This window comes from Ovis canadensis, chromosome 19, assembly GCF_042477335.2.
Source record: "Ovis canadensis isolate MfBH-ARS-UI-01 breed Bighorn chromosome 19, ARS-UI_OviCan_v2, whole genome shotgun sequence".
NCBI classification, from domain to species: domain Eukaryota; kingdom Metazoa; phylum Chordata; class Mammalia; order Artiodactyla; family Bovidae; genus Ovis; species Ovis canadensis.
Genome location: NC_091263.1, coordinates 49,438,295 through 49,465,871, shown reverse-complemented (window position 1 = coordinate 49,465,871; position 27,577 = coordinate 49,438,295). Strand labels below are relative to the sequence as shown.

Here is a 27,577-nt window from a genome sequence, read left to right as displayed (position 1 = left end):
GTTGTCACTGGTGTGTCCCCTTTGCTAGGTCATGTGGTCCTTGAAGACAAGGATTCCATCCTTCTCAGCATCAGACTTCTACAGCCCACAGCGCAGTGTCTGGCCACGTGGCAGGTGCTCACTGACATCTGTTAAACTCAACAACAGTACTGGCTAGAGACAAAGGGAATGTTCCCCTCTTCATGCCCAAATGAAGATGGGAATGTAGAGAATGTTTTTCTTCGCAAAAAGAAATCTCAGGGGCTTACATGAAAATAGGTTCAGTGCTTACAGAAATGAGTGCCAAAAGCAACGCATAAGCAACTCAGCCTGGTGCAGCCCCAGTGCTAGAAACTATCCCAGCTTCTTTCTTTGCCTCAGCAGCTGCAACACAGATGGGGAAGAGTGTGTCTCAGTCACGCTGCCACTGGGCTGGGGAGAAGGGGCCAGATTCCAAAAGGAAAAGAATATTTTCTCCCACATGTTCATTTGAAAATACAACTTTTTTAAAGATCACAGTGCCTGTATCAACATGATTCCATGTGAGTTTGGGGCTCATGGGGTGGAGGGAGAATGAAGAGTCTCCTGAGTGCCGAAATGATCTCCACATCCCCTCACAGCAGCTGTGAGGCTGCCATGGAAGCCATCTTACCTAAAGATGTCCTTTCATCTTCCCCAAGGTCTTCCATTTTCTTCAACCCACAGAGTGACGTGATGGGGACAACTGTAGTCAGAGTGGCGGGAAGCATCTGAGCAGAGAGCTGTGAGCCAGAAATGTCCATTTATGGGGCTGAGTCTGCAAAAAGTGCAATAGCTTGGCCCCACATGACTGCTACACGGGCAAAATTCTGAGCAGCTGTGTGTGGTATGCCCTATGCCTACTGCCTCCCAGGCTGAGAGAATGGTCTTCATCTCTACTGCCTGGCTGCAAGAAAATTCTCCAAGTCAGCTGGCTGATGTTACCCACATCTTCATGAGTTCCATCCCCAGTCCACAAAACAAAGGGCAGCTTTTCTTCTTTCTCTGAGTAATGAACTAGGTGATGCATTCACTCAACATTAACAGGGGTGACCATCAGGCCAACAGGTTCAAATAATTACTGACAGGGCACAGGAAGAAGAATTCTGTCTATTCTCCTGCTGAATTGGTTAAGATGAGGGTCTTTGGTCCACTGGCAGCCTCTGAAGGTCATTAATACCAAGTATGGATTTTAGAAGAAGAATTTAGTATCAGTGGAAACCATTTTTTTTTTACAAACTGTTCAAACAGCCAACAATGATCTGACATGTCTCAGAGAAATAACTTGTTTACACTGAGTTTTTCCTTATAAAAATGGGTGGGTTGTTTACTAGATTTTAATGGTATTTGTCTAATATCACGATAGCCTTAATTGCCTCCAGGTATTGGGCATCTACACACATGGTTCCAGTCAAGAAAAAATTCTGTATGATAACCATGTTCTTATGCCTCCCATTCCTTGAATAGTCCAGCAAAAAGCATCTAAGCTTGGCAGTCCATCTCCACACTTTCTGGATGGCCATTTACTCTAGCACTGTGAAGGTGTTTCAGGCACTGTGAAAAATGTTTCCCTTGGGAAGCTGATAGTGAGGGCAGAGGAAATTCAAGATAGTTGGTAAGAAGAATGGGTTGTCTTGACCTCCAAACACAAACTCTGCTAATATCACAAGGGGAAAGAGGAAGATAGAAAATGGTCCACGGATAGAGGAGTTTGGGAACCTAGTCTAACCTCTCGGTTGGCCTCAAACTATAATGGGTTTGTGACCACTGCAGATTATTGTGTCCCTGAGAAGTTCTGATTTGTGTCCATTGCAGTCTTTATATTGAAGCATCTTTTAGGACAAATATATCCATGGGCAGTAAGAATCATCTTTTATAGAAACTGCAGTGATAAAATAGGATGTTACCATGCCTTTGTTTTGTTTCTGTGTCTTATCAAAAAAAACCTTTTCAGATGCTCAGCATCAACAATCATCAGGAAAATGCAAATCAAAACCACTGTGAGCTATCATCTCACACTTGTCAGAATGGTTATCATCAGAAAGAAAACAAACAACAAATGTTGGTGAGGATGCAGAGAAAAGGGAACACTGGTACCCTGTTGGTGGGAACGTAAATTGGTGTAGACACTGTAGAAAACAGTATGGAGATTTCACAAAAAGCTAACAATAGAGTTACCATATGATCCAGCAATTCCACTCCTGGCTATATATCCAGAAACCCCCCAAAACACTAATTTGAAAAGATACGTGCAACCCAGTGTTCACAACAGCATTAGATAGGGAAGTAACCTAAATGCCCATTAACAGACAAATGTACAAAGAGAGGTGGTGTACATATATAAAATGGAATATGACTGAGCCATAAAAAAGAATGGAATTTTTGTCAGCTGCATCAACACGGATGGACTTGAAGGGTATTATGTTAAAGTGAAAAAAGTCAGAAAGAGAAAGACAAATACTGTATGGTATCACTTAGATGTGGAATCTAAAAAAATGCAATCAACTAGTGAACATAACAAAAAGGAATCAGACCCATAGGTAAAGAGAACAAACTGGTAGCAGTTACCAGTGGGGAGCAAGTGGGGAGGCAAGAAAGGGGTAGAAGGTATAAAGTACTGAGTGTTAACATAGGCTCAAGGGTGTATTGTACAACGTGGGGAATGGAGCTAATAGTTTTTACTAACTGTAAATGGAGAGTAATCTTTGAAAATTGTACATATTAAAACTCTCTTTACCAAGGATACAGAGGTGGGTAGGAAGGAGTAAGACAGCTGGAAAGAGAGCGCAGAGAGAGGGACAATCAAAAGGAGAGGGAAACTGGAGGTGGTGAGAAGGAACAAAAATGCCACATTTACCCAAATGTATTACACGGTAATCTTGCCAGAGCAAAATACTGTAGCCACAAGGATGGTCCTTTTCCAAAAACACAGCCAAGAACCTGGGGGAATTAGATATAATTTTCCCAGCGGACACATGGTCTAGTTTCTGTCCCTGTAAGAACAGCTCATAATGTGGCTTCTCATTCTCTCACTAGAAATTTTAACCTTCAAAGACTACTTCACTTGAATTATATATTTATGCCAAAGTGTGTCCTTAAGCTCAGTGAAATTCTGCATCAGTCTTCAATTACAGAACCTAGTTTGCTAGTGGAGAAAATATAGGGTGGGAAAGTTGAGAGAATGTCTCTTTTAGGGGATTCCAGAAAAATAGTGTCCTGAGCATACTGTAAACCATCCCTAGCACTGTCTCTCTGGCCTTTGCTTTTCCTTCAGCAGAGATGTTAAATTAGAGGGACCTCTATGTCAGATATAACCTATCTGAATTTAACCAATTCAAATTACTATGTTGCAGAGATAATCCATAAAGAGCAAAAAAATATTTCCAAGCTTCAGCCATTGGTCTATTTACTTAAAACAATATTACATAAAATAAAATTCTTGCGCAAGAAAAGGATTCCCACAAGAACATCTGAGGTAATTTCAATAGGATTTCTGGGCCCTGGCAAGTTTGAATGGTCCGTGTATATCAAGAGAGACATTTCAAAGAAGAATTTTGTTTTAGTCACAGCAGTGACTCACTGTGAGAACAAGCAGGGACAATGGTAACCCAAGAACCTAGCAGTTATCACAGCAAGGAAGGGACATTTTGACACACAAAATCCTTTCATGATAATCTCAACAATGTAATCTATACATGTGTGTGGTACTCCACCTCGGAGACAGTGTGCCAAGTTTAGGGGCTGCCCAGAGGATGTGCTGGCTCCAGAACTCTGTAGGTCACACACTTTTATTTTTTCACCAAATTTCTGCCTCTAAAGATGAACAAGGAAATTTCTCATCCAGATGACATTTTGCAAAATCTTCCTTAAACTTCAGAAATAGCAACAAATATTGGAAAAGAAAGCTTATTGTTGGAAAATACTGCAATATTGTATGGACCCTTCTAGCAGCCCTATCAGTGGTTGAAATTTCTTTTCTATTCTCAGTTCAGTCACTCAGTCGTGCCCAACTCTTTGCAACCCCATGAATCGCAGCACGCCAGGCCTCCCGTCCACCACCAACTCCCGGAGTTCACTCAAACTCATGTCCATCGAGTCGGTGATGCCATTCAGCCATCTAATCCTCTGTCGTCCCCTTCTCCTCCTGCCTTCAATCTTTCCCAATATCAGGGTCTTTTCAAATGAGTCAGCTCTTTGCATCAGGTGGCCAAAATACTGGAGTTTCAGCTTCAACATCAGTCCTTCCAAAGAACACCCAGGACTGATCTCCTTTAGAATGGACTGATTGGATCTCTTTGCAGTCCAAGGGACTCTCAAGAGTCTTCTCGAACACCACAGTTCAAAAGCATCAATTCTTCGGCGCTCAGCTTTCTTTATAGTCCAACTCTCACATCCATACATGACCACTGGAAAAACCATAGCCTTGACTAGATGGACCTTTGTTGACAAAGTAATGTCTCTGCTTTTTAATACGCTGTCTAGGTTGGTCATAACTTTCCTTCCAAAGAGTAAATGTCTTTTAATTTCATGGCTGCAATCACCATCTGCAGTGATTGTAGCCCTGTTAATTATTTTTCAAGTAAACTTTATATATACGGGAGACCTGTGCAAAACATAATTGCTTGGCTCAAATTTTTAGCAAAGCGAAAACACAAAATTAGCTGGTATCAAGATAAAAAAGCATTACTATCACCCTAGAAATTGCCCTGTGGGCCACTCCCTGCTACCCCCCACTCTTCTAACATTGTGGATTGCTTTGTATAGGATGCTCAACTCAGGGTGACCTTCCCCCCCAGGGTATTTGGCAATGTCTGGACACACTATTGGCTATCAAAACTGGGGAATGGGTGCCACTGGCATTAGTAAGCACAGAGATGTTGCTACACATCCTACAATGCACAGCACAGCCCCCAACAACAAAGAAACACCTGACTTCAAATGTCAAATGTCAGTATTGTCAAGGTTGAGAAACCCTGGTTTACAAATAGAATCATACCATATGCTTTCTTTTGTATCTGGTTTCTTTTGTTCACCATGATTTCTGTGAAACTCACCCCAATGGTCATGTGGATCATGAGCGCATTTATTCTCATGCTTCCAGGTAGTCCCTCACTCACTCTTTACATGGTCCCTCCACCTCCACATTTTCACTTGAAGATATTCTTCAAAATATGCCAGTCTTTTTAAAAATTGCAAATCTTCATTTTATGCTTTGCTTTTCAGTTCAGTTCAGTTCAGTTCAGTCGCTCAGTCGTGTCCGACTCTTTGCAACCCCATGAATTGCAGCACGCCAGGCAATAGCACCCCACTCCAGTACTCTTGCCTGGAGAATCCCATGAATGGAGGGGCCTGGTGGGCTGCAGTCCATGGGGTCGCTGGGAGTCGGACACGACTGAGTGGCTTCACTTTCACTTTAATGCACTGGAGAAGGAAATGGCAACCCACTCCAATGTTCTTGCCTGGAGAATCCCAGGGACGGGGGAGCCTGGTTGGCTGCGGTCTATGGGGTCACACAGAGTCGGACACGACTGAAGTGACTTAGCAGCAGCAGCAAGCCTCCCTGTCCATCACCAACTTCTGGAGTTCACTCAGACTCATGTCCATCGAGTCAGTGATGCCATCCAGCTATCTCATCCTCTGTCGTCCCCTTCTCCTCCTGCCCCCAATCCCTCCCAGCATCAGTCTTTTCCAATCAATCAACTATTCGCATAAGGTGGCCAAAGTACTGGAGTTTCAGCTTTAGCATCATTCCTTCCAAAGAAATTCCAGGGCTGATCTCCTTTAGAATGGACTGGTTGGATCTCCTTGCAGTCCAAGGGACTCTCAAGAGTCTTCTCCAACACCACAGTTCAAAAGCATCAATTCTTCGGCACTCAGTGTTCTTCACAGTCCAACTCTCACATCCATACATGACCACTGGAAAAACCATAGCCTTGACTAGACGGACCTTAGTCGGTAAAGTAATTTCTCTGCTTTTGAATATGCTATATAGGTTGGTCATAACTTTTCTTCCAAGGAGTTAAGCATCTTTTAATTTCATGGCTGCAGTCACCATCTGCAGTTATTCTGGAGCCCCCAAAAATAAAGTCTGACACTGTTTCCACTGTTAGGCACCTTAAAAAAATTAAGTCCTAGTATATTTTGCCATAATATTAATACACTGCTTGACTGCTTGTTTGGCTTAGTGACTGATTCACTTGTTCTTTTGTTTTTTCCATTTAATCAATAACCAATAAAAAGCCATTCTATGTCAGGCTGGAGGAAATAGAGATGACTAAAGAAGTTACATCTTTAGGCCAACAACAGTACTCTCAAGTGCTAGGATCGGGGAAATCATGCTTGGGAGAAGAGCAGGGTGGTGTTGGTGGCTGGTAAGCATGTAAAAAGGATGCCACCCTTGGTTACCTTCTCAAGATAACATGAGTTTATTTTCACATGGTTTCCTCTTACATCTTCATTATTATCTTACATACCACCTTAAAACTATTGAAAAGACAACACTTTTGGAGTATATACTGAGGGAAAAGCATCACTTCCCAGAAGATACTTTCTACTCCCTGGCCACATGCTTTTGAATCTATACAATGGATTTTACCTGATAGGCAAAATAATGAAGTTCATTGGGTCCTTCAGTCTCTAGATGACCAGAGGGGATGCCAAATTAACTGTCTGTGTTTAAGTTTTATGTGAATTCTTAAAGCAAATTGCATTGCTGTGATGTTCTAGACCTGGGTTTCTTGACCTCAGCACTACTGACACTTTGGGCCACTGAATCATCCACTGTGGGGAGCTGTTCTGCACAATGTGGGATAGTAGCATTATCCCTGGCCTCTACCCACTAAATGCCATTAAGATCGCCTCCTGTACCTACTTGTAACAACCAGAAATGTCTCCAGACACTGCCCAATAACCCCTGGGTAGGCGGGGCAAAATCAAGCCCCATTGAGAACTACTGCCCTAGCGGACGGGACACATTTCTTTGCCAAACAAAAATTCCCATTATTATTCTACTAGTAAATAGTCAGCTTAATAAAATTTTGGGCTTCAAATGCCAGCAGAGGGAGTATCTTTAGTATTCATTCTCTTTAAGACACAAAGCAGATTTAGGAACTGGAATAAACACACTAATCAATGAAATTATCATCTGGAGATCAGAGTTGGAACAGCTATGGCCTGGCTCCATGGTTGTTTTCTTCCATGGGCCTTTGGAATGTTTAAAGGTCAGCTTTGGAAGATAAACCTTTCAATTCTTAGCCTCTGTTTTGGCTTGGACTCAGGTTGAGTCTGGGATGGCTGGAAGCCTGATATCTGAGGACACTTCCCTTTCACTTAACATTTTGGCAGAGAGCATTCCTATTATGCTTGAATATTGCATCCTAGGGACATGGTTTTCAATGCGCAGGCTAGTGACCTTCATAACACTGGGGGAAATCATCTCTTCGTAGATAGGGAAGAAAAGAGCTAAAGTTTATTGAATAGTTACTATCTTCCTGACACTGTGCTCATCACTTCATATGCTTAACTGATTTAATCCTCAAAGCAGTCTAAAGGAGTAAATATTATTATATGTGCATTATTCCTAACAAGGGAACTGAGGTTAAACAATTTTTAAGGAGAAAGAGTTAGCACATGGTAGAGCTAGAGGCTGAACCTAAGTGTGGTGGATTCAAGGAGACTGCATAAAACAAACGCTCACAGACTTACAGAACAAAGTTACTTGGGAGTGGGATGGGGAGGGGAAAAAAGCCAAAAGCTCACCTGACACCTCCCCACACCACACATAGCCAAACAGGTGGTTCATAACAGAGTGGGGCAAGAATCCTCCTGCACTAATTCTTGCTCCTGCAGAACTTGTCACTTGGCACCACAGACACTTCACCTTGTGGATTAGGAGTATCCAGCACTGGTTGTATTCTGAAATGGACCCCATGCAGGAGACTCCTTCGCCCACTACAGCAATCTGTCCACCAGTCACACACAGCTACAAGTGAAACAGCCCTTCTTCTTCCATGCAGAACCTGATCCCTGATGGTTATCTGTGCAATGTCTGCCAGGTCATACTGGATTTTGCAACACGTTGGCCAGTCATGCCCTTAGTCCTCCAGCAAAACTAGCTGCTTTAGGGGAAAAAAATGAATATACAGACAAATTTTGTGTTTTATACATGTATACACACATATATAATTTTTTCAGTTGATTTGCCTATAAAGTACATGAAGTAGAGAAATCACAGTCTTTCCGTGTAAAGGCTTCTGAAGAACTTATTTTCTAATGGTACCACACCTTCTTAGGAATGCACTGTCCTTTGGTATCCAGGGGCCAGCCCCTCAACAAAGAATTGTCCAGCCCCAAATGTCAACAGTACTGTGGTTGAGAAACCGTGATATAGATCAACTATTTTGAAACACATATATTCCACATATATATATACATTTCATAAGTATATAGATAGATAAGTTCTACTATATAAAATAGAACTTATAATTCATTTCCAATAAAGATCCCTGAACACACATAGGATAGAAGTGGAGCTTCTAGCATGTAAAAACTGTTTAATGAATATGATTACGAAGTTGAAAAGATTTCTTAAAACAAAAGATACTAAAATTATTAATTCAGATAATAAGACGGAAGATATGTACAGCTGCAAACAAACTGCTATATAGTAATAGTCATGCTGTATGTGAACAATGTTTTCATGTTATTGTGCTGAATTTCCCAATAATCTGATCACAAAGAAAATGAGAACCACATATTTAGATAACCAAAGACCTACTGGTTCCATAACATTGGAACACCACCATTGCATATTCTGGGGAGCTGAAATTATGAAGTCCAATTTCTGTAAAATCAAGGAATCTCTGTAGGTAAAACTGATAACTCAGTAAGACAGTGGCATAGCTGATTCTACTGTTTTCTTTTTCAAGTAAAGAGAGAAAGTGGAACTGAGGTTATCATCCTGGTCCTTGCAACTATGACCCTGTGGGCCATCTGGTTACCAAGGATGGGGTTGTTAACCAGGGCTCGGTGCAACAGCTTTCTCAGGCCAGGACCCTTAAGAAGTGGCTGGCCCAGCCGAATTTTTCTTTTTCACTGTAACATGCCAAGTTTTTTTCTTAATTACAAATTTTGAGATGTTCATGAACTCCCATGGAAACAATGAGCAGGAAATTAAATAATAAGGAATCAGCAGCTGGGAATAAATTTTAACTTATTTACATTCAGAAACATGCATGACTGTAGATAAGTTATTTCCTCTCTTTGGCCCTTAATCTCCTCATAGATAAAATGAGAGAGGTGGATTAGATGCCTTACATGTGCATGCTAAGTCCTATGCATCACATGCTGACAGAATAAATTATATTTATTGTGATTTAGAAGTGATCAGGATGATCCCTCTTCCTCCTCACACTCTTCCTCTGCTTGATTTTAAAGAATTTGTTTAAAAACCAAGTAACTTTTATTTATATGTTTTTATTGAAGTGTAGTTGATGTATCAATGCTGTGTTAGTTTTAGGTGTAGAGCAAAGTGAATTGATTCAGTTATACATATACATGTTTACAGTAGATACATGGATATCTACTCTTTTTCAGATGTTTTTCCATTAGAGGTTACTGCAAGATATTGAGTACAGTTCCTTGTGCTATATAATACGTCTTTGTTATTTATCTCTTATATACATAGTAGTGTGTATCTGTTAATCCCACATTCCCTAATTTATCCTCTTCCCTCCTTCCCCTTTGGTAACCACGTTTGTTTTCTATATCTGTGAGTCTATTTCTATTTTGTAAATAGACTAGAGAGTTCCAGAAAAACATCTATTTCTGCTTTACTGACTATGCCAAAGTCTTTGACTGTGTGGATCACAATAAACTGTGGAAAATTCTTCAAGAGATGGGAATACCAGACCACTTTACCTGCCTCCTGAAAAATCTGTATGCAGGTCAGGAAGCAACAGTTAGAACTGGATATGGAACAACAGACTGGTTCCAAATAGGAAAAGGAGTACGTCAAGGCTGTATATTGTCACCCTGCTTATTTAACTTCTATGCAGAGTATATCATGAGAATCACTGGGCTGGAAGAAGCACAAGCTGGAATCAAGATTTCCAGGAGAAATATCAATAACCTCAGATATGCAGATGACACCACCCTTATGGCAGAAAGTGAAGAGGAACTAAAAAGCTTCTGATGAAAGTGAAAGAGGAGAGTGAAAAAGTTGGCTTAATGCTCAACATTCAGAAAACGAAGATTATGGCATCTGGTCCCATCACTTCATGGGAAATAGATGGGGAAACAGTGGAAACAGTGTCAGACTTCATTTTTTCGGGCTCCAAAATCACTGCAGATGGTGACTGTAGCCATGAAATTAAAAGACGCTTACTCCTTGGAAGGAAAGTTATGATCAACCTAGATGGCATATTCAAAAGCAGAGACATTACTTTGTCAACAAAGGTCTGTCTAGTCAAGGCTATGGTTTTTCCAGTGGTCATGTATGTGAGAGTTGGACTGTGAAGAAAGGTGAGTGCCGAAGAATTGATGCTTTTGAGCTGTGGTGTTGGAGAAGACTCTTGAGAGTCCCGTGGACTGCAAGGAGATCCAACCAGTCCCTTCTAAAGGAGATCAGTCCTGGGTGTTCTTTGGAAGGAATGATGCTAAAGCTGAAACTCCAGTACTATGGCCACCTCATGTGAAGAGTTGACTCATTGGAAAAGACTCTGATGCTGGGAGGGATTAGGGGCAGGAGGAGAAGGGGATGACAGAGGATTAGATGGCTGGATAGCATCATCGACTTGATGGACGTGAGTTTGAGTGAACTCCGGGAGTTGGTGATGGACAGGGAGGCCTGGCATGCTGCAGTTCATGGGGTCGCAAAGAGTCAGACACGACTGAGCGACTGAACTGAACTGAAATAGACTCTATTTTGTAAATTTATTTATACAAATAAATTCATTTGTATAATTTTTTAGATTCCATATATAAATGATACCATATTTGTCTTTGTCTGACTTATTCCACTTAGTATGATAGTCTTGAGATAAGGTTTTTAATAAAATGAACAATTTCTTTGGAAAAAGCAGGCTGACAGCACTAGGTTAGAGGAGCTCTTTGGGTCAAGTGCTAAAATCAAAATCAACAAAAATATATAAAGAAAAAAAGCTGAGAGTTCATAAAACAAGGCCAGGGGTTGTGCCCCTATCTTATTTTACTCTGTTTATAGTCAAGGTTGCTCTTTTTCACAAGTGAGGGTTAAGAAAATTGCACTGAGGGTACTGTTCAATCCCTTTACCATGACTTGAGAATCACTTGAAGACCCTCTAAGTGGAGCCGTGTTCATCACCCATCAGGGGAAGAGGCTGTGGGTCAGCAGAGAGGCACATTCAAGTTCTACCCGGAAGAGTTCTCTTCGCTTAGGTGTTTGTGTTTTTGCTTATAGCTGGTTGATGTTGTTGCTTTATGAAGGTGTGTGTGTTTGGCATGGGGCTCAAATCCAAATCAGCAACTTCTGTTCATGGAATTCCAATCTGTATGTTTTTTTCCTGGGGAATTTTTTCCAACTCAACTGAAGTTCTAAGGAGATTTCAAAAAATGACCACCAAGTTCAAGAGGAAAGATGCTGTCACTGTGTCTGCTGGAGGTGACAGGGGTTCCTCCTTGCATGTAAGGAAGTGTCCTGGCCAGTAATGGCCTCCCCTAGTCGCACCAGTGTGAGTACAGGAGGTGGGACATCCTTTGGGACATTCTTCGTGTTCAGGGCCCTGGGTTTGTTGCCCCACAGCTGAATTCCAGAGCCTTGGTTCTCATATCCTCATTGAGGTCTGGAGAATTTCCTGGAGGAGTTCTTCCAGCAGAACAAAGGTTATTGCTTGTCCAGATGGTGTTTCTATCAGTCTCCAGACCAAAGCAGTAAGGAAGCAACTCTCACTTTAAAAATTAATGAGGAAAATAAAGTTTGCCTTTCCTGGGGAAGGAATATAATAGGCAATTTATCATCCAACAATAAGGCCCAGGTAAATAAATACCAGTCATGAGCCTATGACTCTTAAAGAACCAGGTCACGTGAACTCCATGCTCCAAGTAACCCCCAAACCAGGTGATTCCAGCTTTTTAGGCTCCTTTCCCAAAATCTGGTACATCAGCTTCCTGGAGCTGGCTGGAAGGAGCTGAGACTGTTGGAATTTGGCCTGGGTTTGTAAATCTTTAGCTAATTGGGGCCTATTTTCATATTTCTTTAAAAATTTGGAGAGATAATGAGTATTATTTTAAATTACCATGGCAACGTTTTTGACTTCTCACTTTCCCTGTAGAAGACCTTGGTTTTCCGCACCATCTGTGGCACCTTTGTAGGTGAGCTGTGGAAGGTGGCCATGCCTTTAAAATAAGGTCTTATTGTTTGAGTCTCTCATCCTTGTCTTTCAACATGCTAATGTGCTCTGGCTATACTTTTGGAAACTGGCAGCCTTAGGGAGGAATTTGTGACCTGTATTATGATTTTTGCTGTGTTTGCCAGTCCTCCCCTGATTCTAGTCGAGTCAGTCCTGTTGGGTCTTGATGCTTATTCTTTTTTTGTTTACTCCACAGGGGATTTCATCACAGGGCCTCAGGGCATGGACTGCATATGATTTCTCTATATATGATGAGACTCAGCCTCAAAGTGGATTCCAAGTATTGGGCAATCTCTCTTCAACCGCCTTCCCAAATGGTACGTTTACTCTACTTTTTACCTGAGTTCAATGGTAGGTTTCACTTTCTTGCATATAAAAGAAGCTTATGGTGAATTTTTTAGCCCTGAATTGAGAATGATTGTGTGGAGGGCTGGAAAGTGACTTTCTGAGTTTTTTTTTTTTCTTTTTTCAGGTCATTCTTTGAGTTGCTTTCATCATGAAGAATCTAGTGTTGTGACCAACTTGAGAAGTAACCACTGTAATTTAATGGTTGGGCTCAAGCACTATAGATTTGGTAGAATAAGGACTGTAGGCTGACTCTTGGATTAGATCCATCTAAACTGGTTATCACAAAAGCTGGTATCTTTTTCTATTGTGACCTTCTCCTTCATGACAAACTATAACCAATCCACAGATCATAGCACCTGAAGATGGGGGATTTTTCTTTTACTCATAGGAACAGAACAGAGAGACCTTTTTATCATTCATCAACATCAAGTGTACTTTGGGAAGTCCCAGTTGGTATTTCTGGGCTCACAAAAACCAAGACTGGGCTAACTCCAAACCCCAAAGGATCTTGCAACAAGAATGCTTCAGCCTATTTGAAATACTTTCCAGGAATCTGAAGCGTGCCCTCAGTTCAGTTCGGTCTTCATTTCCTGAGTATGATGAAGGCATTAAGATTGATATTGTGGACTTAGCTCTCTGTCTTATTTTTCCTCTTCTATTCCTACTCTTCCTTTTAGAGAGATTTAAGTCTTCTTATATGGCTTTGGAAACAATCATGAGCTCAGGTTACTTCTTCCTTTTAGCTCCAAAATGTAATACATAAAAGTGAATTCACAGGGTGAAAATTCCTAAAACATGTCAACAGTCGCTGTTCTGTTATTATGCTGCTCCAAATTCCTCAGTGCTTCCCTGCTTCACTCAGGGTAAAAGCTACAGTCCTTACAGGGGTGTCAAGGCTCAAGGCTTTTGACCATGTTATGCCTTCTGACCTCAATTTCTTTTCTGGTTCATTCCTTGCTCTTCCTTGAACATCCTAGGCAGGTGCCTGCCTTACAGGCTGTGCCTTAGCTCTTCCCTCTGCCCCACTCACATAGTTCACTTCATGTCTCCTCCAAGGCTTTATTAACATCTCACTGTCTCAAGGAGCCCTCACCACCTGACCAACCTATTTAACTCTGCATTATGTCTCCCTAACCTTCCTCAGGACTCCTGATTGCTCTACTCTGCTTTATTTTTTCCAAAGCATTTAGAAATACTGTGTAACATTTTTTAAAATGCTATTCTCTCACCCACTCAAGTATTAGCTCCATAAGGGCAGCAATTTTTGTCTACTTTGTTCAAGATAAATACAACATGCCTAGAATAGTGTCCTAGTACTGGGTACGCAGAAGGTACTAAATATGTTTTAGTTTTTATTTTACATTAAAAAAATTCCTAAAGTGAGATCATGTAGTATTTATCTTTCTCTGACTTATTTCACTTAGCATAACACCCTCAAGGTCTATCTATGTGGTGGCAAATGGCAAAACTTCCTTCTTTTTATTTTAGTGGTTAAATAGCTTTCCATTGTGTGGACACAGATACAGATATATGCACATTTTCTTTATCTATCCATCTGTGGATGGACAGTTAGGTTGCTTTCAGACCTTAGCTACTATAAATAATGCTGCAATGAACATGAGTGTGCAGGTATTTCTTCTGCATAGTGATTTCACTTCTTTTGGCTATACAGCCAGAATTGGAATGCTGGACCATATAGTAGCTCTATTTTTAATTTTTTTAGGAACAGCCATACTGTTTTCCATAGTGGCTATATCAGCCCCCCCACCCTTTTTTTTTAAAAGAGATTCAGTTTCTTTAAGCTATAGGTCTTTTACTTCAAAACAACCTCTCTGCTCCTCTAAGCTTTAGGGAAATTCAGAATTTCAGGGTTCTGTGCAGACACAGTCGCTTCAGACTGGGGTTACCCTTGTTAAAATAAAAAAGAAACAAGAAAACCTTCTTGCATTTCTCAAATGAATGCAAAACACATAGTAAATAGTGTTCTTAGTAGTGTGCCAAATAGAAAGATTTTTATAACTTTGAGCACACATATCTCTAACGCAAAACCATCCGGTGGCTTCCCACCTTGCCCTTACAAGCTACAACTCTGACACTGACAGATCTGGGAGTCTGCATCTTGGCAACTTGATTAAGCCAGAATTAATTTTCACAGAATCCTCTTCCCTAAATGGTTCTCGGTCAGAGTTGGCCAGAGAGGAATCTGAGCAGGATCTGGAAGGCAGAACAAAAGTGGCCATTACTGGCGGTCTTTCCAGTCAAATACGGAGAAGGACAAATACAGATGAGTCTAGAAGACTCCAGGTGTTTCTCACTCTCCTCTGTCATACACCTAGCTTTTCTTGGCTACTGACTGACAGCCGCCCCAGGTCCAACTCCACATTCTCGTTTGTGGATACTCAGAGGTAGGGGATATGCATGGGCTATAGCCTCCTGTGGACTTCTTTGCTAGCTCTTCTCTGTAGTCCCATCCCAGCATCTGGACACACACCTGGATCCTAGCTCAGATCCCCTTGGCAGCTCCAACTTATTCCCTATACCAGGCTGGTTAGTGACTCTGCCCTGACAGACAATACTCCTTGCCAGACTTTTACTTACCCAGCTGCTCCCACAAGTGTGAAAAGTCTAATTTCTATAATAAAGCCCTTATTTCAAAGTATTCATAGGGGTTCTGCTTTTCTGACTGAACTTTCACTAATACAATCAACAATACCCTAAGAGGTAGGATCACATCTGGGGCTTCCTCTACCTAGAACATTCTTTCTACACATGGTCACAGGGCCAGATCACTGTTCAAATGTCATCCTAGAATGTCAGTCCTAAAGTAAGAGGGGGATCATCCTAGAATGTCAATCCTAAAGTAAGAGTGGCTCATCCCCCTCCACACGCTTGGCTCTCTCTTTCTCCCTTACTTTGAGCTATTTTCTGCCATAATATTTATCATCAGTTGGCATGTTATTATTTACTTATTACCTGCCTTCTCACAAAGTCAAACTGGGAGTCTAGGAGTCCTTGGACAACAAAATAATCATATCCTTATTTTTACTGCCCTCTAACTGTGAAGAAAGCTGAGCACCAAAGAATTGATGCTTTTGAACTGTGGTGTTGGAGAAGACTCTTGAGAGTCCCTTGGACTGCAAGGAGATCCAACCAGTCCATTCTGAAGGAGATCAACCCTGGGGTTTCTTTGGAGGGAATGATGCTAAAGCTGAAACTCCAGTACTTTGGCCACCTCATGCGAAGAGTTGACTCATTGGAAAAGACTCTGATGCTGGGAGGGATTGAGGGCAGGAGGAAAAGGGGACGACTGAGGATGAGATGGCTGGATGGCATCACTGACTCGATGGACGTGAGTCTGAGTGAACTCCGGGAGTTGGTGATGGACAGGGAGGCCTGGCATGCTGCGATTCATGGGGTCGCAAAGAGTCGGACACGAATGAGCGACTGAACTGAACTGAACTGAAACTTAACATTTCTTTCAATTATAAGTACAGACAGAAAACTGAATGTGTAGCAGTGCCTGTGACTTGTTAGCAGCAAGAAATTGCAGGATGTTTCCCATGACATTACAGTTGTTGACAATATCTTAAACTAGCATTTATGCCCAACTACTTAGAAATTATGGTCGTCAATGGGCTTGCAGCTAGGTGGCATGTGATAGAGTCTTCCTGGATACAGATGCTCACAAAATGGCTGATTATAGAACAACTCTATGCTTGGCTGTCATTCAGCTACCAGTGAAACCAGAGTTTCTTATGCTGGTGACTCGGACAGCTTCTTGCATTCTGGTATTTCTCACTTACAGTGTTAATCAATATGTAGAAAGACTGACAAGCAAGACTAGCAAGCAAGACTATTGCTTGTTAAAAGAGTCTAAGAATACACAGTTTACACAAGAATTCTTAACTCTCTATAAGGTTGCATGGCCTTCTGTAATAAGGACAGGCATGCAGTCTAGGAAGAAAGACCAGATAACTTCAAATACATGTGATGGTTGAATTAATTATCTCAGTTATTTAAAGTAGCCTACAGCTACTTTAAAGAGTGTGCAGTAATAGAGGTCAAGTACAGCGCAAGTTACTGACTTTCAATATAATTGCTTTTCTTTGAATTCTGTGTATTTTTATTTTCTACATTTAAAAGGGCTTCCCTCATAGCTCATTTGGTAAAGAGTCTGCCTGCAATGCAGGAGACCCGGGTTCTATTCCTGGTTGGGAAGATCACCTGGAGAAGGAAATGGCAACCCACTCCAGTATTCTTGCCTGGAGAATCCCATGCACAGAGGAGCCCGGCAAGTTACAGTCTACAAGAGTCAGGCATGACTGTGCAACTATATACACATTCTGAGAAAGGATCTCTAGACTTTACCAAACCACCATAGAATTTGTGGTGCAGGAAGAGATTAAAATCCTGAACTAGAATGTGTTACAAGAGGGTAGAGACTTTTTCTAACTGTTCGTTCCTTTTGCTCAGGAATCTACCATTTGGCAGGACTTGATTAATTTCAAGAATAAGCTAGGGCCACACAGGACTCTGTTATTTATATTCTTTTCTCACCTTGGCATCCACCCTTTCGCTTTTTCCCAGGGCCACCCTTCCCCGTATTCACTGCTGCTGCTGCTACTGCTGCTAAGTCACTTCAGTCGTGTCCGACTCTGTGCGACCCCATAGACGGCAGCCCACCAGGCTCCCCCATCCCTGGGATTCTCCAGGCAAGAACACCGGAGTGGGTTGCCACTTCGTGGCATATTCATGAAAGGAAGGCATCTCTTGGAAGTGACAGGAGACAATGTTCCTGAAGAGTCTACTGACAGGTAAAGGGCTTTCAGGACACAAAGCCAAACCTTTTTTTTTTTTTTAAAAAAAAAAAAAGCTTAAAATATCCTAACAACAAGAAAGAAATCCCGTAATAGCTCATACTTTGGGGATTTCCATGTTGCTCTTTTTTCTCCATGAAAGATACAGGACATTGTACTCAGAAATGGCACTTGCACTGTTTTAAGAACACTGACTCACTACGTCCTCTCATAAAGGTCTCAGGAATTCTGAGATGATGGATTTTTCTCTACTGAAAACCACTGGCCCTTGTGAGGCCCCCAATGCTCTACTATTTGGATAAGAAACTTGTGAACATTTTGCATATTAAAAGAAAAAGCCATAGGAAAACAGTAGTTTTAAAGTACTGTAGTTCACATCAATGAATGCAACCAAGATGCACAAATCAATTCACACAGCCAGAGTGGGATGTAAGTGGAAACCCCACTGTCACTCCATCTGTGTGAAGACTTCCCAATGCACTTCCAAACCTGCTACCTCACGTGATCTTCCCAAAGTCCAGAAAAGATGGGCTGAACAGTTCCAAACATATGAAAAGGACTCAGTTTCTTAGGATGGGACAAAATTATAAAAAAGGGAATTTTCTAAAGAAAGCTATACTAAATTTGATTAACATCTGATTGGCAGGGTTCTATTACCCAATTAATAGCTTTCCAAAGGCCTATTAAAAGATTTCTTATTTACTTATACATATTTCAAGGGGAGAGAACCAACATTTATTGATTTTTTTTATTACTTCTAGGCAGAATGCTTGTTGCTTGACAAACATTTCATTTGAATTTCCCAGCTACTTTAAGAGGTCAATATCAGGGGAACCAAAGCTCAGAGGGGTTAGGTGTTCTATGCACGGTCACACTCTTTCCATCCATCAGAACAGGCTGTTCCAGAGCTCACAGAATTTCCTAGACTTGAGCCATTTCATACTATCTTTACAGTTCTATTGTTTGCTTCATGTTGTTCTTTACACTGGCTTTGAAGATTAAATACATGTATTTAAAAAGGAAACTTTACATTGTTGCTGATAAATAGCACCACTTGTCACAGATTGAGGGTAATTGTAAAAAATAAATCAATGAGAACAGGACAATGCTGGCACATTTCATCCAACTGCAGTCAGTAGTAAACGTTCTGAGCCCGAGGCTGACGCTCCTCAACCCGAAGCTAGCGACTGCTGGAGATGGATTAAAGCCATCATGACTGCATTACTTTGCTGGGTTGCCATAACAAAGTATCAAAGCCTGGAGGGATTAAACAACAGAAATTAATTTTCTCACAATTCTGGAGGCTGCGGGTCCAAGGTCAAGGTGTTGGCAGGTTCATTTCTTCTGACACCTGTCTTGGCTTCTACATGGTCTCCCCTCTGTACTTGTGTGTGTGTGCAAATCCCCTTCTTTTATAAGGACACCAGTCATACTGAATCAGGGCCCACCCTAAGGATCTCATTTAACTTATGTCTTTAATGACCCTATTTCCAAATTTAGTCACACTCTAAGATTACTGGGGGTTAGGACTTCAAATTATAAATCTCGGGAGGGACTCAATTCAGTCCATGTGTACTATGCTTAGTCGCTCAGTTGTGTCCGACTCTGCAACCCCATGGACTGTAATTCACCAGGCTCATGGGGGTTCTCTAGGCAAGAATAATGGAGTGGGTTGCTGTGACCTCCTCCAGGTGAGGCTTCCTAACCCAGGGATTGAACCCAGGTCTCCCGCATTGCAGGTGGATTCTTTACCATCTGAGCCACCAGGGAAGCCCAAGGATACTGGAGTGGGTAGCCTATTCCTTCTCCAGGGGATCTTCCCAACTCAGGAACTGAACCGGGATCTCCTGCATTAGAGGCGGATGCTTTACCAGCTGAGCTGCCAGGGAAGCCCAAGTCAGTCCATAACAGCAGCAAAATGAGACATTCTCCTTGGAATAATAAGAAAAGTTGAACCAAAAGTGAAAGGGAAGAACTCCCTCATCACTTGATAAATATTATTTAACGCCATGACCCAAAACCATCCAAAGCTGTCTCTTAAACCACTGGTGACGCTCATCCTATGTTTTGGAGAACACGAATCATGGCTCTGTGATAGATATCTTTGTCACATGCTCTCAGCAGATCCTTTGGCTGTCAGGGTAGATGTCACTTGAAATTTTCTTAGCTTCCCCTGCATACTGCTGGCTTCTGAACTCAGCCTGAGGCTTTCTGTGGCTTATAAGAGTCTGCTTGACAAGCTCACAGGGGTGGCAGGCCAAGGTACAAGGAGTTAATTTTCCCAAGGAATAATCCTTAAATAGTTGATGAAAAAGTACTCCTGCTTCCTTATGATTTGCCAAGCCAGTTTCAAGGGTTTTCTATACAGACCCTCAGAGTCTCCAGCAAAATGTAGCCCCAGTTGCCCAGGGCATCAACCCACTCATTAACTCACCTCTGATGACCTTCTACGCCTTCTTGGTCTCAGCCCTACTCCCTCACTGTGCTGTCCCCAGTAAAATAACTTCATCTAAATCCTTTTCTTAGGGTCTACTTTTAGGGAATACCATCAAAGAGTACATCTATGATTTTCATCTAAAAATGAATAAATAATATGAAACTTTATTTCTAGCTAATCCAACTAGAAATCCAGCTAATTCCAACTGTTACTTCCAGGTGATCAAGCCCAGTCCTGTATTACTCTTGCTCCTAGAACAATGAGGTGAATGCAGATGTAGAAACCAACATGGAAATACTATAAAATGACCTCTTAGATACTTTTCAATGACCAAAAATTTCTACAGTCCTAATTCAAGTCTTGATCATCCCCTTTGATGATTCAATCTCCCTCCTCATGCTGGAAAATTGAAAGCTTTTAACTTGGCCTTACTAACCGCTGTAGGCATACTATGTATTGCTTTTCTTTTTGGCCTTCAGGCAATTTGGGGGATAATCTGTTGACATCTTATCTTTCTTCTGCAGACTGGACTCCTTGGAAGTGGATTTTCTGATGATAAATTTAAAAGAAAACCCTATCCCTAGAAGGGGAGAATAACCTAATTGCTCATTTTACTTAAAAATGAGTTTGCTGATGATGTGTAGATGTGACTTTGGAGAACAGTAAGACAAGAATTCCATGCACACCTTTAGAACATTATCAGCAAAAGTTGTGTACCAAATGTATAGCTAGATCCACAAATAAGGCAATAAACCATATGGACCACTGAGGCTTCTGATTCTTATTAAGCTTTAAAAAAATATATGTCAACAGAAAAGCATAGAGCATGATGTATTGGGCGCCTACTTACCTACAGCAAAACTTAAAGAAAGCTTAATTTGAAATAGCCCTCTTTCTCTTTTTAAAGAAATGAAACATCACAAATATGCTTGAGACTCCCTAGTATCCCTATTTCTATCTCCCTCCTTCCCCAGATGGATTTTGTTTTTATCATTCCTAAGTCTGTTTTAATATTTTTATTATACATGCAATATTATAAACAACAGTATTATTTTACATATTTTAAAACTTTCCATAAGTGGATCATTCTGTGTGGATCATTTTACAACACGATTTTCTTTACTCATATTTTAGAAATTTATCCATGTTTACATGTCTAATTTAACTCACTCATTTTAGCTGCTATAAAATATTCCACTGTATGAACAAACCACATTTTGTTTTTCCATCTTCCAGCTGATAAACATTTAGATAGTTTCTAATGCTTTCATATAGCAAACAACACCTCTACAAATATTCCTGGATATGGTTCTTTGTGTATATGTGCCTAGAAATGTAAATGCTGCTTATTTACAATGGGTGGTTCAACTTTATTATACTCTCACTAGCATGTATGAACTTTTTCTTTTCCCCACACTCTCACCCATATTTGATATTAACAGATTAAATTTTTGCCAATTTGTGGTCTGTGAATGATATTTCATTTTCATTTGTATTTTGCTAATTATTAGTGATGGGAAGGAATTATTTATGTAGTTTGGATGATAATCCCTTATGGGTTTATATACACTGCAAATATTTTCTCTTAGTGGGTAAGTTTCTTTGCATCTTGCTTTTGGTGTCCTTAGATGAGGAGAAGTTATAAATTTTAATATAATCAATTTTATCCATTTTTTTCTTCATAGTTAGTGATTTTTGTGTATTGTTTAGAAAATCCTTCTTTGATTTCTCGTCTCAGGAAATTCCTGAGGTCATTCAGACATCCTCCTATTCTGAAAATTTTAGTTTCACCTACACAATTAGGTCTAAAATCCACCTGAAACTGGAATGGAGAATTCTGATGTAATTTTTCCTTTATTGATAACCGAATGTATCAGGGCCGCTTACTGAAAGCACTTCATTTCCCCACTGCTCTATCTGGCTACCTTATCATAAGTCAAGCAGCATATGTACATGAGTATGTATCTCTTTATTCTCTAGTCTGTTTTGTTGGTATCCAACTATCCATGTACCAATTCCACAATATTTAACTGCCATAGCTTTATAATGTTAATATACCCCAGTATAAATATTTCCCTCTAAATCTTACTCTATTCTTATTCATAATTTCCTTAGTTTTTTGTGGTCATTTCCTCCCATGTATGAATTTTAGAACCAGCTTGGCCAGTTCTATGAAAAGTGCCACATATTAAAATGGTAATTACAATTTTTTGAATGTATAGATTAATTTACACATAATTAATACTTTTTATGACATGGAGTCTTCCTATCCATAAACACATCCTCTTTTATTTTCATTCCTTTTCAATGTTTTAATAACTCTTTAATTTCTACTATATGGATGCTACATTTCTCAGATTATACCCAAACAAAGGATAATAGACCTCACCTCTTAATGGGAAGTGGTGAAGTTATGAATGAGTATGTGGGACCATAAATATTGCTAAGGCCATTTTTGAAACTGCCCACAATCTTCCCTATGGCTGCAGTAATTCAAATTCCTCTCATTAGACAGACAAAAAGAGGCTACCCTCTCCTCCCAGGTTTAATTCATAGCTTTAAGTTCTAGCTTATAGTCTAGGACCTTGCCATATAGATTATGATCACAGGCAATTGAGATTACTCAAACAGAGCTTCTAGAAGAAGTTTCACTGATCTTCAGACTAGTGAATTGGAGAAACAATTTGGCTCAAACACACACACACATACAACATACAATGGTGGAAAAGGTACACAGTAAGTGCACAGATTCTTTTCTTAAAAAATGTAGCCGAGTTCCAAAGGCAAATGTCTAGGAACAGAGAGCACCCAAAGAAATGTATTACCTTTTATGAACTAGCCTTGGAAATTCACAGAATTACTTCCACTGCAATCGATTTGTTGAGGCACTCACAAGTCTGACCCCAGGAGAGGGAAAACAGACTCCACCTGTTGATGGATGAGCAGTGGCAAGTTTCTGGAAGATCATGTGGGACAGGAATTATTGGTATGGCTCTTTCTGGAAAACACATTTTGCTATAATTACTACTTTATATAGAACTTCCAGGTAGGCTTCTTTAAAGGTGATATTTGAACATATAAAAGTATAGGAATGAGTCATGCGTATATTTGGAAAACAGTAGTGAAAACAAGTGCAAAGGCCCTGGGGCAGATTATGATTGATAGATCAGAAATAGTGTGCCTGAAGTCAGGTGAGCAAGGGGAAGTAGTGGTAAGTTCAGAGAATAGCCAGCGGCCCATTATCCAGGGTCTTGTAGGCCATTATAAAGACTCTAATTCTTAATCCAAGACATAGAGAAGGGGGTGGTTGACAGAGGGGAGGCATTATCAGACTCATGTTTTAAAAGGATCACTCATCAAGGCTCAGTACCCAGGAGTCTGACTGTGAAGACCAGTCACCTGAAGATAAACAGGAATGGAGTTTATTGGTGCACACTCAGAGTACTCAATTACATTTGAGCCAAGAAGATGAGTGATAAATCTTAGGCTCTTGTAAATGTCTTTCTGAAATCTTTATTTGGTTTAACATTGAATTCGCACATTTTAGGCATTACTAATAATACTTAGCTGGCTTCCCCGGTGGCTCAGGGTAAAGAATCTGCCTGCAATGCAGGAGACAATGATTAGATCCCTGGATCTGGATGATACCTTGTAGTAGGAAATGGCAACCCACCCCAATATTCTTGCCTGGGAAATCCCATGGACAGAGGAGCCCGGTAGGCTACAGTCCATGGGGTAGCAAGAGTCGGTATTACTTAGCAACTAAATACAACAATAATACTTAGCAGTTCAAGCAAGCATTTTCTCAAATTTGAAAACTTTTACATGTGTAGGGTGGCAAGTGTGCTAGAGACCTCTCTTTTGCTCTCCAGACCCACTACTCTCTTTACTCTGCTGTCTGCTCAGGAGCTGACATATGTGGACTTGTGTAATAGCCTCTGATAACTCTGGGGTCCAGGGAGGTAGAGCCAGTGGAAATTTCCAGCAGGTGAAAAGGAAGGAGTGAGATTTGGCTGTTAATTTCTCTGGCCCCCTTTGAAAGTTCCTCAACTGTGTCTCAACAGAAAGTCCCTCAACTGTGTCTCAACAGAAAGTCACAGTGCTCTCAAGGGAGCTGTTCTATGCGACCGTCTCTTTTTTTCAGTTCCAGCAACCTCACCCTCCCTTTTAGGCCATGATAGTGACAACTTCACTCCAGATATGCCCCAGTTTCTGCACCATCCCCTGTGGTACCCTCCACCCACACCACCTTAAGTAGACCTTTTGTAAATAAAAACTTACCAAATGATTTTATTTAGCATGTGTCATCTGTTCTGATTGGGACTCTGAGCTAACTTGGCAATATTTAATCTCTTAGAATTCAAACCTGAGTATCCATATATTTAATTTTTATCCATTTTCTCCTCTATTTGTGCTTTCTTTTTTCCTCCTAGCCCTATGGCCTGTAAGTATGGAAATATGAAAAAAAAACACAACATATATAGAGTTTCAGGAGGTAGTTTGGTGTAACATTTAAGTTACACAATGTAACAAAAATAGATGTCCCCCTAAAAGGACCAGTTTGGGCACATACATTTTCCTTATACAAATGGGAGAGTTGTTCTTATGCCTTCTCCCCATTCCCCACACCAAACTAAACTATATCACCACCTTATGGACCTTTTATAAGGATGCTTGAGCAGAGGGCTAAAAGAAATGAGCCAGGTTCATATCTGAGAAAAAAATGTCAAAAAACAGGCACAAAAGCGCTGGTGTCAGAGACTAGCTTGGCACCCTAGGTTCACAAATTTTAAACATCCTGAATCTCTCCTGAATCTCTCATCAGACAACATGAGCCTATTTTTTCACCTAGTATTTAAGCCATTACATCTTTCTCTTGGTTTGTTGGTCTTCCCACCTCCCTTTCTTCTTCTGGAGAAGAGGATTACAGAGAGGCTCAAGGAATCTCAACTTCAAGCACAGGGGGCATTTCTTTTTTTTCTTTTCCTTGTTTTTCTTTTTAAGAAAACCTTCATACGCATCTTTTCACTTAATAAACTCCCTTGGACAAAGCCCAGTATTGGTTTGAGTAATTTCTTAGTCAATAACTGTTGAAGGACTGGCTAGATCTTTCCTGAAGAGGCCAATTTAACATCTGGCTTAAAATAGCATTTGGCTTGCAGTCTCTGAGGCAGCCTCTTAATTCCCAACAAAAGACCTGGGACAACTGAGGAAAATGCAAAAAGTTAAAGAATAGAAAGACTGATGGGAAAAGTTCTCCTGACAGAATTGGATAAAGAAAAACCTATGCAAGAAACATCAAGCTTGGTGATACACCAGAGTGGATCAGAATAAATGTGGGGATGGAGAAGGAAATGGCACCCCACTCCAGTACTCTTGCCTGGAGAATCCCATGGGTGGAGGAGGCTGGTAGGCTGCAGTCCATGGGGCCACAAACAGTCAGACACGACTGAGCAACTTCACTTAGAGAGTCTCAGAGATCTTATTCCAGTCTTGCTATAAGAGTTAGAGCAATATTCCAGTTACTCTGGCTACATAGCAAATTTCCTAAAACTCAGTGGCTCAAAGAATGGTCATCATTTTTGTTGCTCACAATTTGTGTGGCTCAGGAATTCAGACAAGGCAGACAGAATAGTTCATCTCTGCTCTGCATGGTCTACAATCACAGGAGGAGGTTTGGGGCTGCCCTAATCTACAGTCCCATGCACCCAGTGTCTGGGGGTCGATGCTGGCTCTTGACTGAAGCCTCACTGCCCCATTAGTGAGAACATCATACAAGGCCTTTCCACGCAGCAGGGGTTTTGTTTTCATGAAATGGTGACTTGATTCTAAAAGGAAATGTCCCCAGAGAGAAAAAGAGCAGGGAAAAATTGTATTGCCTTTTATAACCTGGCCTTGAAAATCAGACAATGTCACTTCAATGCATTCTATTATCAAGACAGTTACAATGGTTCACTCAGTTCCAGGAGAGGAACACAGATTCCCCACTGCTTGATGGAAGAGTATCCATCCAATGGTTGTACTTGTACATGGTCTACATTATGGACATAGAGAAATTGCCTAATTGTCTACTTTTCTAGCCAGAGGAAAAGGCACCAAAATATTAACATTGGTTTTACTGGGTGATGAGTTAAAAGTGATTCTTGTTTTATTTTTTAAAAACCTTTTTGCAAATCTTCCATCATTTCATAATTTGAGTAAGTTTTAGGGGAAAATATGACCTCTGGACACACAACAGCTGTGTTTCCCTGTCACTAAATGCTTCTGAGTATCAATTACTAACACACTCTCACCAGCATTTCAACAGGAAAAAATGGGCTGAACCAACCTCTGGAGCTTTCTTTCCTCAAGAGAGGGAAAAGCTTCCTGATCTTCACTTGAATCCAAATCTACAGAATAACCATGATGGGGTGACTTAAAGAAGGATGAAGAGGTTAGCTTCATGGCCTAGAGTGGGGTGACCCTAGTGACTGACCCCCAGTAAGACCCAAAGACCCTCTGGGTTTGCCTGATGACATTTGCTGAAGAGCCCAACGGATTTCCCAGTGACCCAGATCCCTGTGTTGTGAACATGACTTCTGAAATTTCAACAGAAACCTCTGTAGCCTATAAAAAAAAATACAGGACTGTGGGGGCGGGGAGGTGTATGAAAGATCGCAGAGCAAAGCCTGGCTGCACCCCCACCCCTCCTCTTTATTTCGAACAGCACACCCAGAGGTCCTCAGGGAGGGCAAAGCACAATAAGAAAACACCTGTGAATTCCTTGCAGAACTCCCCCAATGGCTACATTCCACACTTTCCTCTTTTATAAAAGATTCCAGTTGCTCCATCTCTGACCCCAGGGCATGGAGAAATGGATGGAGATCTGGTGTGGTTTCTCTGCTCTTGGCTGTGTTCCCTGTACCAATTAATCACTGGACCCCACTCTGACAGGCCCAGCTCTATGCTTCTACTCATCCTCTGGCTGTTCTGGTGATTATTCCAAAGCCTACCCCAGATGCAAGAATTCCTCAAAGTTTTTTTTCTTTCCCACTGCTCCATCTCACATGCTGGCTCCTGCACAGAGAGGGGCCAGTGTTCCCTCCCACACTGATGACTGTGGTCGGTTGGGAACCCTGAGCATCCCATAGGAGCTTGGGCTCTGTTACCCACTACTGCCATCTTGGGCATGTCACTTGACTTCCCTAAGCTTCCTCATCCTTTGAAAGAGGACAATAGTAACTACATCTTGCCATCTTCTAGGAGTCATTGTGATAATGATAATCTCACCAGGTGTTAACCTTTTTGTTTTGTCTTTTTCCACAGATCCCATCTGCAGTCCAGGAAACCTACAAATCCCTTGTCTGGATTTTATTTTTTATTTTAAATATAGTTTAAAATTTATAGTTAAGTTACAGTTAAGTTTCAGGGCTACAATATAGTGAGTGATTCACAATGTTGAAAGGTTATACTCCATTTATATTTATTATAAAATATCTGATATATTTCCCGAGCTGTACAACATATCCTGTGGCTTAGTTACTTTATACATGGTAGTCTGTACCTCTGAATCCCTTACTCCTATCTAGCCACCCCCTTCTTTCCTCTCCCCA

The 27,577-nt window shown here is 41.0% G+C and overlaps 1 long non-coding RNA gene across 1 annotated transcript in view; it reads left to right on the top strand.

Annotated features, from left to right (window-relative positions):
• LOC138424719 (uncharacterized) overlaps positions 1 to 27,330 on the top strand; it is a 50,386-nt gene extending 23,056 nt beyond the window's left edge. The window contains exons 2-5 of the long non-coding RNA XR_011250950.1: positions 12,580 to 12,700; positions 12,856 to 12,921; positions 17,319 to 17,545; positions 27,291 to 27,330. This is a non-coding gene — a long non-coding RNA (uncharacterized lncRNA). The remainder of the gene's footprint in view (positions 1 to 12,579; positions 12,701 to 12,855; positions 12,922 to 17,318; positions 17,546 to 27,290) is intronic.
• Positions 27,331 to 27,577: the final 247 nt, after the last annotated feature.